The 14,679-nt window shown below is 35.7% G+C and overlaps 1 long non-coding RNA gene across 1 annotated transcript; it reads left to right on the top strand.

Moving 5' to 3' along the window:
- Positions 1 to 674: 674 nt before the first annotated feature.
- On the top strand, positions 675 to 3,608 carry LOC110448008. The gene is made up of 3 exons (XR_002462674.1): positions 675 to 1,107; positions 2,462 to 2,566; positions 2,949 to 3,608. It is a non-coding gene; the product is annotated as an uncharacterized LOC110448008 (long non-coding RNA).
- Positions 3,609 to 14,679: the final 11,071 nt, after the last annotated feature.

Below are 14,679 nucleotides of genomic sequence, written 5' to 3'. Positions count from 1 at the left end.
TATTAATATGAACATGTTTGGTGTTATACCGGTATATCTCTCCTCATTGAGATAATATCAGGTATCGGTCAATTAGCTATAACACAAGTCGCCTAGTTTATTAAACTGTTCACTGTTGAAGAAATCATTTATTTTTATGTTTAAGCACCTTTGTCAAAGCCATGGCAGTAACCTCGTCAAAATAGAAACCTTGGAAGAAAACTCGTGGTTGAAAACATTCGCGACGTTATCAGGTATTAAATATTACGATAAAACAATCAATTTTATACTAGTCATGATCCCGTTATAGCTTGAATTAGTTTTTTGTACTGTTTTACTTCATGAAGAAAAATCATTGTTCAAGTACATTGTTGTACCTCTTGAATCATATTCATCCATAGATTTCGTAAAAAACACATTGTTATATTTCTTGCCGATTTATTTCCACGTGTATGGATTTTGATATGTTAAAAAGATTATCCTTGGATTGGAGCAAATGACCGCGAGAAAGAAGGTGACTGGAGATGGATCTCGGACAACTCTACGGTGAAATTCTCAGACTGGAAAAACAGTGAGCCGAATAATTACGCTGATAACGAACATTGTGCTCACATATATTTTACAGTAGCTCAATGGAATGACCAAGACTGCTCCATGCTATTTGGATTCATTTGCGAGAAAGAAGGTTAGTTAATAACCTTTATCATATACGAAACAAAACAAATTTACAATCATTTTAAACTTGATAATTTTTTTATTTAACAACCTATCTGTATCGAATGCTATATACATACTTCAGAGGTTTTGAATGAGGTTATTTTCGATATTTTCATTTTTATTATGATATTGACATGGTACTAATACTTTAATACTTTACTAATAAACTAATACTTTGCTCCTAGACAAAGAATTACTATTGTCACGTCTAGTTATACAATGTGAATGTAAAATATATTGTTACATGTCAAACTTGTTTTGTCATGTGTCATCTGACGTTGTCCCGGTGAAAGGGACAGACATGTCAGACCTTAACACACGGTTCAGAAATCAAGTGTCGGTACCAGATGAATCTGCGTCCATAACGACCCTTATGTCTTGACTGGTTGTTAACTTGACAGAAAAGCAAAGGTAAGCGTTATTTTAATGTAAACAGTTCTGTATATTGAATTATAGGTATATATATATTTATTCGAACCATGTTAGTTTCATGAATTAGTTCATTTAAAGAAACGTTATATACAAAAATTACGCATACTTTGTACGTATACCTTTTTCGGAAAGGATAATTTATACGCTGCCGTTTTAATTGTTTTATTGTTCAATTTGGGATAAATGTATATATTTTATGCATCCGAAATGTTTATGACATGAGCATATAACGTACACTGATATGAAAATGAGAACAGCGTGGGAATCCCTTTCCTACTGATAGCGTTGGTTTGGTCAAGTAATTTTATTGCTTTTCTGTTTTCACTGAATATCAAAAGCAAACGTCTTACTATATGAATCGTTTGATTTGACAGTACCATCTTGTGTTGTGATTTTTTAAATGTCATTTGATGTTATATAGCAATTATTGGTTTTTTTCTGGCCTGTTAATAGTTTCGTTTGTTTCTTGTTTTTCTCTTTGTTGGAGGTCTCCTAATCTCTTAAATGTTATAAAGAACCGTTCAAAAAGCGAGATATCATCAAACATGAGCTAGATGTGAACGTAGGTTTATCAAAAAAAATAAAAAATAGCAAAGACATACAGATAGGTAAAGGCAGAAACTTTCTTAGATGCTATTTTCTGTTTTCACATCTATTAAATAAATATTGAACACCTGTATAATCGCTCTATTGCCTGTGAAGTTGTAGAAACAAATTGATTCATTGGTTGTTCAAGCGATATCAAATGCTTACTCAAAATGCTATAGCGTCCCGCTAAACTTATGTCAAAACATTGGCTTATGTCAATATCTCGAAATAACAATTCCATGTTTCAGTAATGGAGTCATTATCCATGGATCATTCGAACCATGTTAGTTTCATGAATTAGTTCATTTAAAGAAAAGTGATATAAAAACATTTTGCTTAAGCATAATATTTAGTATGGTGGCGTATATATGAAATTTCGTTCCTTCATTATTTCGCTTTATCAGGAACAATAAGTATCGTCATGTCGCCTTCGTGGCATAAGGGGCGAAGTACGATAATAAGCATTTTTCGTTTCGTCGCCTCTTCAGAGAGTTAAGGCACAGGAACGAAGATATCAGGGCGCTAATTAGCATCCTTTTATCTTCGTTTTGTCGTCTCCATTACTTCATATTTCGTTCTTTCACCTTTGTGTTTTGAAAGGCGATTGAATGAAGCTACGATAGGTGTCGTAACTTTGTCACGCAAGGACGAAAATTAGCCTGACTACGCCCCCGCGTTTAGCCAAAATGTAATGTAATAGTTATGACCTCAATGTAGCCAAAGTTCCTGATGTTTGTTTTGGTAGGATGGAGATACTGAAGACTCATAACGGTTGTCTGATAACCCCAGTCCCGCATTACTGACACACTATTCCTACCAAAAGGACTTGTAAAGACATAGCAGTTGCAAGGTAAAAGTTCATCTAAAGTGCTTTCTTTGAAAGAAGTCGATATAACTTACGTTCACTACACTATGTGCTATCGAATACATGTACCAGATAGTATATACATACTTCTACATGAACAAGCATCAATAAGACAAATATAGTTGAGCAACGCTAACACTTTTAATGCTTTTGGCTATCTTTCTGTGGTAATATTTATTGTCTAGGTTGTTGCTTCAATAAATTGTTGGAAATACTGTTACATTGCTGGTTTCAAATCGTGTCTCTATACATATTTACGTTTGAATATTTACCCTTCAATTTGGAAACAAAATATGAATTTATAATTAGCGAAAAATTGACGTTACAGTATTCTGTTCACTTTTAACATGCGCCTTTTTTATTTTAGAAATCACAAAAAAAGATTAGTGGATTGGAAGAGTTGGATGTGCTCTCTGAACAGGGATCTGAAATGCCTGCTATATTGTAAACACACCGATATCAGCGAGTGCAATACTTACTAGACATGACGACTTTTTGCGGATGTTTGAAATGGTTTATATGATAAACCTCCGAAACTACCATCGACTGTGTCCTCACTTATAATCGGCCTCTAGGAGAGAGGGGGTTGTCTAACTGTCTTGTGAAACAACAGTCACATACCAACCTTTCATGCTTCCTTTAGATTGTTTATTTCGCAAATATTTCACGGTAAATATATAATATTCAAATGCATTTAAGTATAGTTATTAGTTGTCATAAAGGTATTCTATATATATATACATATATAAATAATACATACTAGTCATCTGTTGGCGCCGGTTCAGCGTTAAACTCGAGACTACTTTGCACTTGCCTTTGAACACAGGTTTCCGGAAACTCCGGTTTTTCCTGGGCGGCGGGTTGAGTCGATGACGGTGTACAGTGATAATTAAAACTAGGTAACTCACAAAGAGATTTTAACCCCTGTCTAATTAAGACGATGTAGGATGTAGAACATCAGAAATGTGTTATCAGATATGCTTTTCATATTAACAATAATATATTAAAACCATATTCGAATTTGTTGTTACATGCTAAATGCAATTAACATGTTTTATATATTAAATTGGAGCTACCAGCCAATTTAACAGATGTGTATTTGTTGTTTTTAGCGCTATTTTAGTGAAGGATATATGAATATATGAATGCTAATTCGTCCCCCCCCCCTTTTTTTTAAAATATGTTTGAATTTCATATACACACATTTCTTCAACAAATTCACCTTTAAGACCATGCACTCAGGGTCAAGAGGCTCACACTATGGTCCTAATTACTGACTGACATTTAATAGGACAATAAACACAGAATGCATTTTTATTCAAAACTATTGATATTGTTAATGACTGCCAGATTACAACTGGAGTCATTTGTTTACAATCTTATTTTGAGACATATATTTCTAATTAATCTGGATGCTACATATTATCCACTTTTGAATGTGTAAAAAATAATTTCATAATAATTAAAGAGCCGGTCGAACATTTTGTTCATATATTATGCACATTTGTATGCAAATGATAGAACGGAAAAGCAAAATGATGCTATCTTCGAGTAAACCCCTACTTCCTTGAAAGAGATTTTTGGTGCTTACAAACAAATGATGAGTGCCCAAAATCCAGTGCTATAAAATCTCGGTTACATTGATTTTTTTCTCTGGGCTATTGCTAGCAGCAAATAAAGCCTTGAACATAACAATCTGTCCAATTTACATTCAAAATGTATTATTACTTTAGGCCTTACGACCCATACTTTCACATTCTACAATTATTTACGATAACGTGGCATATATAGGCGGATGAAGTAGCTATATAACTTTACAACATAAACGAACATATATATATTTAAGTCACAGTAGATGTGGAATGATAATATATGATATGCTTGATGATGTGTTGGCCAACTCGACCCCGTTTGTAGCCTTTACCTTGTCGCGCTGATAAGCTTGGTCGGGATACGGTAACTAATTTCAAAAGTTGATAGTGATGTCACACTCCACAACATACAGTTAAACGGGAGGGGTGATATCAGCATTATGACTTTAACATGTAGTTTCTATGTTTGATAATTATTAATGATCATTTAGCTTTTATCGAAATGTAACAGGGGTATTTGCACAATTTTGTTTGTGCATAAAGTGGGAGCACGTCTGAAAGCTAACATACCGCCAGAACAGGCTAAATGACCTTAAATGATATCAATGAATTTTTGTTTAGGGGAAGAATGTCGTGAAGGCTAATATGTAAACTAGGGTTGTCAACGGTTAGTCGGTTAACCGGTTACTCGGTCGGAAGACCACGAACTAGTTACCCAAATCGATAACCGAATAGTCGCACATTTAATTGATCGTTTTGAGAGCCCTATGTATCCCTGGCATAGACCTACAAATTATCTATAGATGCGACCGAAATCGGATATTTTTGTAATGACAACAGTGATCAGGGATAGCATATCAGTGTTGTGTTTGTACTCTATTGTTAATACTGACATAGAGGTGTCACCAACAACATAAAAAACTCTTAACAGATTTTAAAAGGAAGCAAAAATACAAAGCTGTGAAATATCAACTTTAAGGGATAGTACGGGCTTTTACATGCGAGATGTAAATATAATCTGAAGAGTACACACTTGAATAAGCAAGCATGTCTAAAAACGTTTGTCGATCAAATTTTGTTCTAAAAAACAATGTTAAACAGTAACAGTAGTCATTGCGGAGCAGCGATTGTTGTGAAAAACATCCCACTGCTTGGGACCTCTAACAGCAATCAGGGTGATTGTGCCGCGTAAGATATACTATTTACTGTTATTAACGTAAGATACCTACGTTATATAGTGACTGTGGATTCAATTATCAATATTTCTAATACCGATCAACTTTCGACCCAGACATTTTATTAGTGTTAATTTCGCCTCCTCATTTGCCACTTTCCAAAATAAACAAACTGTAAAAGTCGTACTTCTGTTGTGCTAAAATCTCTGCGTTCAGCGAAAGGGCTCAGGCCAGCCAGAAAAGTTAAAGAGAGTAGCACGTAATTAGTTACCTTGGCTAGCGAAGATGATATTACTGGATTGCTCATGAAAATATCCGGAACAAAAATGTCATTTATATCGTAATAAAATGTTGGTACCTGGACTTAGAGGATATCTTTTTGAAGGCTACGAAGAGTTAATATTAGACGAATGAAAATCTTTTGAAAGAATATGTAAATTTAAACAAAATAAACACGGATTTGTTTAGTATCCATCAGATATATATAGATCAATTGCGAAAATGCGACTATGCTATTTTTCAATTAAATAATAGGAATAACATACGCTTACTTGTTCATGGGATTCGCAAGGATGGAATCAGATCGTGACAACGGGAATCAGCAGCTTAAAACCCTTCAGTACTCAGCCCAGAAAATTACATCGTCCTAGACCTTTTATTTAAACACCGCATTTCAATTATTTTCTTTACACCCTCTATTTATATTTTGACGTTCATTTAAGCACGAGCTGATAACCCCTGCTGACGGTTTACACACGACATGGTAAGGAGCAAGAAGGATAACTCTCCAACCGACAATGATGAACTTGTCAAGTATAAAAGTTTGTTTTTATATATTTGTGGTAAACTAACTTTTAAATGCCTGCATGCTCTCTAGATGTTTGAATCATTACAGAAACTTGAAATGTCTTAAAACATGATAAATAATTTAAAGTATGAGCTGATGAATGGGTTTTTGGGCTGATGCGCGCATCCGCTAGCGAACCTATAGCTATCACCAGAATTCTCATGCAGTAATTATTAAAAATGGAGCTCGGATTATTACAGTTGTGGGATCGCACAACGTTACACGATGTGCGGTGTGCGCACGATGTGTGGACGGTGTGTGAACGATGCGTGCACGAAGTGCGAACGATAAAAAATTGGACGATCATTCCTTGCGCACATTTGTGCGGACGATCGACGAACGTTGGGCGATAACAATCGTGGTTGGTGTAAATTAAGGAATGGCTTGACAATATATACGGTTTCGTGTTTGAACATAAAATATATTTTTTAGTATGTTTCTATACTCTAGCTACATCTATAAGCTTATCTTTCTGTCTATACTTTCTTAAATTTAGAAATGGAGTTTTGTGGGGTTTTTAAACGACCCTAATCGACACGTGTAAATTTACAGCACAGTCTCGGCTACACAGGTAAACAATGCCACTTTGTACCTGGACCGTAGTTTACCCCGCCCGGGGCACTTACGTAACTCGCCAAGGTGTGAAAACCAGATGAAGGGGAGCTATAGACCAAAACGAATGCAAATAACAAATATTGAACGTCCAGTTGAGTTTTCATAACGGTCATACGGTGTCATATATCAGCTCTATGTGTCAAGTACAGGCCAGGTAAAACTCCGGTCACTCATCAAATTGTTATTTACCTGTTCTGTTACCGACGAGCCAAACCTATTCTTGACAGTCTAACAGTCAGTGTATACTGTATTGCACGCATTGTAAACTTGTACATACTCTTAATTATAGCAGAGACGTATAAATTACACTGATATATACAGTGTACATTATTGCATACGAGCATTCCGTATTTTTTCCATTCCGTAATATTGATCAACAAATTGTACCATATCGCACAGATGTGCGGAGAGAAGGGCACACCGGGGCGAACGATTGTTAAATCGCACAGTTGTGCGCACCATGTGTGGACGATGTGCGGACGGTGTGTGAACGATGTATGCACGGTGTGCGCACGGTATTTTTGGTGCGTTGTGCGTTGTGTCGTGTTTTATAACTTGTAACAGTCTGTGAAAAAAAGAGATGCCGTATTTAATAAGACGTTAGGTTGACAGTGCTGACAATAGGATTGAAAACCACATAAATAGTGTGTGGTTAAGGGAACTAAATGCTCAATTTATAAAGACATACAGTTGACAATTCTGACAGTAGGAGTATTGCTGACACTAAACAGTACGGTAGGTGTTGATTAGGGAACAGCCAAACGAACTGCATCGGTGAGGCTCTATTAATGTAAACTAAAGATGACACCGAATCTATAAAAAGGAAGTGTTACATGCAGATTATCAGTCGAGCTTGTCTACACAGATATGTCATGAATGCTGAATTTATCTGAACATATCACGCCTTCTGTTTATGTTCAGTGTTTCAAATGTCAATTAGTTTCGTTTTCAGCTTAGTTTTTCTAAGGGTTGCGGCGATTAAAATATGGGTCATGTGATAGCCATAAGGTCAACACTTTGCTGGTGACTCTCTGTTTGTCCTTCTGTCATAAATGCTAAATGACGTTTACATTTATAACATAAGAACCATTCATCACAAAGAGATATAAAGAGAGAGAGAGAGAGAGAGAGAGAGAGAGAGAGAGAGAGAGAGAGAGCCGGAGGTAATGTGATTCACACATTAGTACATATTTGTGGACAAATTCTTTTGTTTTGGTCGTAGAGAAGATATGCTTGTTTATTCGTAAACGATTTTCGAAAAAAAAGCGTTTCTGTTAGTCCTAAAAGTTAATATAAATAACAACAACGTATTTAATCCCCTTGTAACGTGACTCTGTCGCTATAAATCTCCTGTTGGCAAGCCAGCTTTCCTATTATTTAACATTAGTATCTTTTTGAACAAAGTGGACAATTGCCAAAATCTGTTCCTATTTTAGTGCATTTTATGCTCTCACAAAGAACAGATAAATTGCTTAAAATACTGGTTCTCAAAAAGTACATTTTTTCCGTTGTATATTCAAATCGACGTTTTTAAAACATCTTGATAACTATTAAACCTAAGCAGTCCCATATTATACTCATATTGTCACTTTAAGATAAACCAGTATTTTTTCTGAAAATTGATAATAGCGTATAAAAGATAATCTCTTATTTAAGCTATATAGTTCGATTGGAAAACGCATATTACGCTATTTTTTATGTATTTGACGCGGCGTAATGAATGCATCAGAAATTTCTGAAGAATTTGTCATGATTAGTATAGATGTACAAAGGTAACAACTCCGAAAAATTATTACGCATACACAACTAAATAGATGGTGGTTATCTGTATATAGTGTCAAGGATATGTGATTGAAATCGATAAAGTCGTTCTCTTGGTAAAACTGTAAACATTTTGTTGAGACAGGCTTATTAACATTAGCTTAATTCAAAACAAAACATGGAATAAACAATTTGACAGATATACCACTTGTGCAAAGGACAGTACAGTGCAACACATATTGATTTTGATTTTATTGCACAATAACAAACCTTCCGTCACCTTTTCACGCTTGCTCAACTGTAGGATTTTAGTATCACGTATACTAATCTTTTTCCTTATTTTTTTTCCTTTGTGACTGAACGACAATTCATACGCTTGCTTGAATATCAATACGCCCCCTATCAAATTCCTACAGCTGTAATGTGATGTTGATTTTGTGTTAAGAATGATGAGCTAAAGCTAGTAGTATTGAGTAAAAAAGGTTATAAAAATAACTCCTACAATGTGAAGGGTTATATAACTAGTTCGCCTGAATCTCTATACTGGTGTTTGTATTACATTACCAACAATGCACTTCGGCTTTAACACACGGCCCTGGATATCACATGAACAATAAATACAATTTGTCTTCCAATAAATGAAAAATACAAGGAAACTTCTTTTTTCCATTTGATTTTGATTTTCATAGTTTCTCTGACTTTCGTATTGCCCAATACATATGGATTGTAAATCTTGCTGTTCAACGATTTCTACATTCAGCTGTTTGTCAAACTTTCAGTAGGCAGCGGAAAATAAACCCAACAAGAACTTTCTTAAAACGAAAAGAGCTAAAGAACATAGTGTACGTTCAATATGAAAATAACCAATTGAAGAAAAGTAACTCAAATTAGTTTAGATACCATTTTCGCCATCATAACCATGGAATGAAATGTTGTTTAAAAATGCGAAGCCGATTTTATTATTTTGTGCAAATATTCCTCATGAGAGATACCACGCATAAAATACAAATGTTATGGTAATCATTTGAAGAGTTTTGGTCTGTCCGCATTTATGCAGTAAACTTCATGATACATTTTGTAACAGCAATATGTGTCGCCGAAAACTAAACCATAAGCTTTCCTGCAAATACTGTTAAAATTATACCAATAAGTGTGCAATAAAATCACGGTTTTTTATTTTTTGCTTTTATATAAAAATGGAATTAGAATTGATGCTTTCCCTAGAAATTCGCCAGGCCAGGCCGATAACTATAAAACAGAAACAGAGGAAAAGCAGATATCACGCTCTGATTCCCACGCAAATACGAAATGTAAAACAAACCTATCATGTAATATTCATTTGTTTTTGATTTTAAGAACATAACTAATATTTGAAATGATCGGAACAATCCTTTTAAATTTAACGTCGACTACAATGCTGGGGAACGTTTTAAATAAGGCTATTGAAGAACTATTTTCAAAGCGCGTCATCACGTTATTGTAGCAGTAGTGCTCAGGCTATATATTCATGCACTGAAAACAACAGTTACAGTCATACTCTCATAAATAAACCTCCTTCTAGAACCAATAAAGAAGGCTATTACCACACCATTGGACAATATTTTGAGGTTTGTTACAAAACAGTTAAAAGGCTGTTATCTGGCGTTCGTATCTGAATTAAAATTCGTATTTTGTAGAAACCTTTTTTTTAATCTAGCCTAGCATTCGGGTTGTACCGTATGAGTCAAATGGAGCTATACATTCCCTAATCGATGTTAAACGCCTTATATCGAAAAGCTTTCCTATTTTCATCGAATGCAGCTGTGGTCCAATAACTATTGCTGTTACAGACAAACTATCGGAATGCGTCACGGTATCCATTTAGTATATCACATCAACATCAAAGTGCTATAAGACCACATATGAATTAACATTTGTAATGGGATGAAACAAGCCTACCAATCTTATATATATTGTTTTTACCCTTACTATAAACACACTCTGTACAGTCTAGTGAGCATGGGTCCTATCTCTGTCCAAATGGAATATTGATAGTCACTTAAATAAGCAGCCAAGCGACGACGAAATTGAATTGCAAATTTGATATCGGTCTTTGTGTCAATACTATATCAGTGTTTTGCAGCTGTATAAGGTTATGCATTTCTCTTATTACAAACCTTTTATCTTCGACTAAGAGCGTGAAGATATGACATTTTGAAAAATTGATTACAAAACATTTTTAAAAGGGTCACTGTTAGTACTGTTTCAAGGTAAACCATAGTAATGCTTTAATTAGAACAATCATCAATACATTTTAACATTACATTACCTAAACTTGAATGAAAGCGCGATGGAAACTGAATAACTCGGAGAAAATCTACTAGGTGACTAATATCAATATATATGTAACCTAACCCCGGCCGTCTCTGTTATAAGACGTAACATTAACCCCGGCGACATCCGACTACCTTAGCCTCAACAGAATTCGCATGCTGAATAGTTATGTAACGCGTGCCTGCTGTATTTATTCCAGTAAGTCATGTCACTACCGCATATTTTGTAGTAAATTACGTGTCGCTTACCGATCTAATCTTATTATTGTTGGGGTATCGGTAATCTCGTTCAACCAGACGCTTGATCACTTTTAATAACAAGACGAGTCTGGTTGAACGATACTAGGGTGGTCGCGTGGCGCAGTGAATAAATAACTTGCCTTTCACCAATGTTAGTTGAAATAACCTGTTTCATAATTGGTGTTTTTTGTGTTTAGAGTCGAGACACCGGTCATTTGCACTCTTTGCTTGACAAAATGAAACAGACGTTTTCGAAAGCTCGCAAAACAAAACAAACTTAGCCTATATTATTCATACAAAACTGATGACTATTATTTCGAAAATTAAGGGGAGGTTACTGTACTGTTTATAAGGAAAACCACTGCGGTGGGACAGGTAACCGTAAGGAAGGAATTGCTGTGCTATTTTTTCTTACATATCTGATGAAGTACTGAGAGCTATGTTAATGGGCGAATTGGTCGAGTGGTTAATACTCCGGCCTTCCACGCAGACGACCGGGGTTCGATCCCAAAATAGAGAAAGCGTTTTTCTCCTGCCCACACAGCTTAAAAAACCTAGGTGGAGTATAACATGATCTAGGGTGGATGTTGCGGTATCTGTACTGTAGCATTCAAGTGAGGTGGCACTATAAATGATGCCGTTGGAAGCACGGTCCTACTACAAACCAAACACGTTTCATCTCCAGCACACACGCAGACATACACACATAAGGAGATACTAGCCAGGGGGCGTAGGATTAGTAGTTAGCGCCTGATAAGGCAGCTCCTGCGAATTCCTCAAAATTGTATTGATTAATGTATATGCTAATTGTATTACATTTTTGTAATTGTATATCTATGTACTGTAAAACGCTTTAGAGTGGCTTATTCTAGATAGATAGGACGCTATATCAAATTCTGTATACTATTATCAAAATATAAGCGCGTAAATATAAGTACTTATATAGTTATTTACATTAACATGAACTGAGAAATGATTTATATAGTAAAAAACCATCTTCGATAAACACCTCGATTTGCAAAGAAAAACTGTAATGAAGGATGAGTTTCAAGCTTTACCAGATTAAAATACCAAAACATATATGATATTAACGTTATTAATCTTAATTGACTTTCAAAATCAATGTTTAAATTATAGGAATGGAATTTCAGTGCTAGATCAATATTGATATGTATTAATTGATGTCCTTGATTAAACCCAACAGCCGAAAACAATTCTTTTGTATTTAAAATATTGAGGTCTGTACTTGTAAGCACCTATGGGGACGTCGCTTTGGTCATGTGTATGAAACCTGGCAAGATAAATACATGTTGCTGTTTGCCATTGATTAAAACATTAGAACAATATAACAAAAGTATTAGGCGTGCCATAGAGAATAGTCATTATGGCAAAAATATCGAAATTTATTTTTAATGCGTTTTTCTATGAATCAAGCCGTTTCTGAAAATATATGGCATTATATATCTTATATATGTAAATTTACGTTTATCTTTAACGGAAAATGTATGTTATTTTTAAATGACGTTTGATCGCGAGGTCACCGCACATCAATGTATCTGCATGTTCTATGAAGGCTTGGTCAATACTCACATGGTTCAGTTTTGTGGCACGTTCTCTCTACTGTTATTGCACAATCAATACATCCATAGCGTTTTAAATTCAATAATCATATAATTTTGTCATCAGGTCAACAATAAACCAATAACGATAACATCAGGAGAGACCAAATAAATTGTAAAGGTGTTTTTTCTTGAATTATTATATGTATTTAAAAACGGTTAAAATATTTAAGCAATCTATAATCGGACACTTCCGCAATAATTTACTCACCTTTTCATACTTTTGTTCGTGTTTTACGTCCTATTACCAGCTTTGGTCTTGTAAGGACGTGCAAGGTCTTGGTGGTGGAGGAAAGCCAGAGTTTGCGCAGAGAAAGCACAGTTGCCAGTACCTTGCAACTGCCCCACGTAGGCCTCGAACCCGCGACCCAAAGTTGGAGGGCTAATGTAGCAGAATGTCAGACGCCTTAACCACTTGGCCACCGCGGCCCCTCCTTTGTATACGCCATCTTGAAAGTTAATGAAAATATAAACCTCAGACTACAAAGTCCAAGTTAAGTAGAAGTGTAGCTTTTTAATACACAACCTAACGGTAGCAAACAGTTACTCACGGAGTACGATTTCTTTGAATCCTTCCGGAGCGTCTGATTTCGCCGCCATGTTTTTATGGGGACCCATGCCCCTCTGGTTGTGGTCCCCGTATCCTGTTGTTATCATGGATAGTAGACTATCGTACATACTATGATATATAGCTATGGTGAGAGGGATGATCGGTCCATCGAAGACTCGATAATACAGAATATTTTTAAAGACGATATCCACTTTAAACTATGAATGCATGCAATAAAATATGTACATGAGAAACGCGTGACATATGGCATTCTAAAAAATAATCTCCGGAACGTTTACGAGCTATGTGTAATATATGTATATTTCTAATATGTATCCAATGATATTACAGAGGGTTGCCCTCTGTATGAAAATATGTCAGAGCTTTCCCTCCGTATGGAGATGATCTATAATATATAAGAATTTTTCTTTCTTTGAAATGATATACAAGGAATTTGCAATATCTTTCTCAACTCCCTCGGGAGCATACAGTCGGTGCTACCATTTCGGCGCTCATAACTAGCATTCAACAATATTAGCTCTGCCCAACCACGTACTCATTTACAGCTGAGTAGACTGGAACAAGCGGAGTAAAGTATCTCGCTTAAATATATAATACAGTGCCGTGATGTGCCGTGCGTCGAACCCGCAACCCTTCGGTTATGAGCCCGGCGTCCTAACACTACCGTGCCTCCTTAGATTTTGTTCTCTTAAGGTTAAAGTTTAGGTTTTATTTTTCGTTGCATGCAAATGATTTATAAGGAGTTTTCCGATTGTATGAATATGATATGTAAAAGGAGTTTCCTCTAGTTAAGGGGATTTCTTTCTATATGAAGATGCTATGTAAGAAGTGTTCCTCTTTGCACTACATTGCTAGAACAAGACAAGTACAAGACTTACAGTACTAGATGGATGAATGATAGGGACTCGTTCTGTCCTACTGAACCAGACAAGTACATTGTACACGTGTATTGAATTGGCGGATGATTGGGACTCGTTCCGTCCTGAACCAGACAAGTACAAGTGTACTAAATTAGCGGACAGTTGAGATTCGTTCCGTCTTGAACCAGACAAGTACACGTGTACTAAATTGACGGATGGTTGGGACTCGTTTCGTCCTGAACCAGACAAGTACAATTGTACTAAATTGACAGACGGTTGGAACTCATTCTGTCCTAAACCAGACAAGTACAAGTGAACTAAATTAGCGGACGGTTGAGATTCGTTCCGTCTTGAACCAGACAAGTATACGTGTACTAAATTAGCGGACAGTTGAGATTCGTTCCGTCCTGAACCAGACAAGTACAAGTGTACTAAATTAGCGGACGGTTGAGATTCGTTCCGTCTTGAACCAGACAAGTATACGTGTACTAAATTGACGGATGGTT

Source organism: Mizuhopecten yessoensis, unplaced genomic scaffold, assembly GCF_002113885.1.
Source record: "Mizuhopecten yessoensis strain PY_sf001 unplaced genomic scaffold, ASM211388v2 scaffold3771, whole genome shotgun sequence".
Lineage (NCBI taxonomy): Eukaryota > Metazoa > Mollusca > Bivalvia > Pectinida > Pectinidae > Mizuhopecten > Mizuhopecten yessoensis.
Note: the sequence above shows the minus strand (reverse complement) of the source record. Positions and strands in the feature narration are given on the sequence as shown.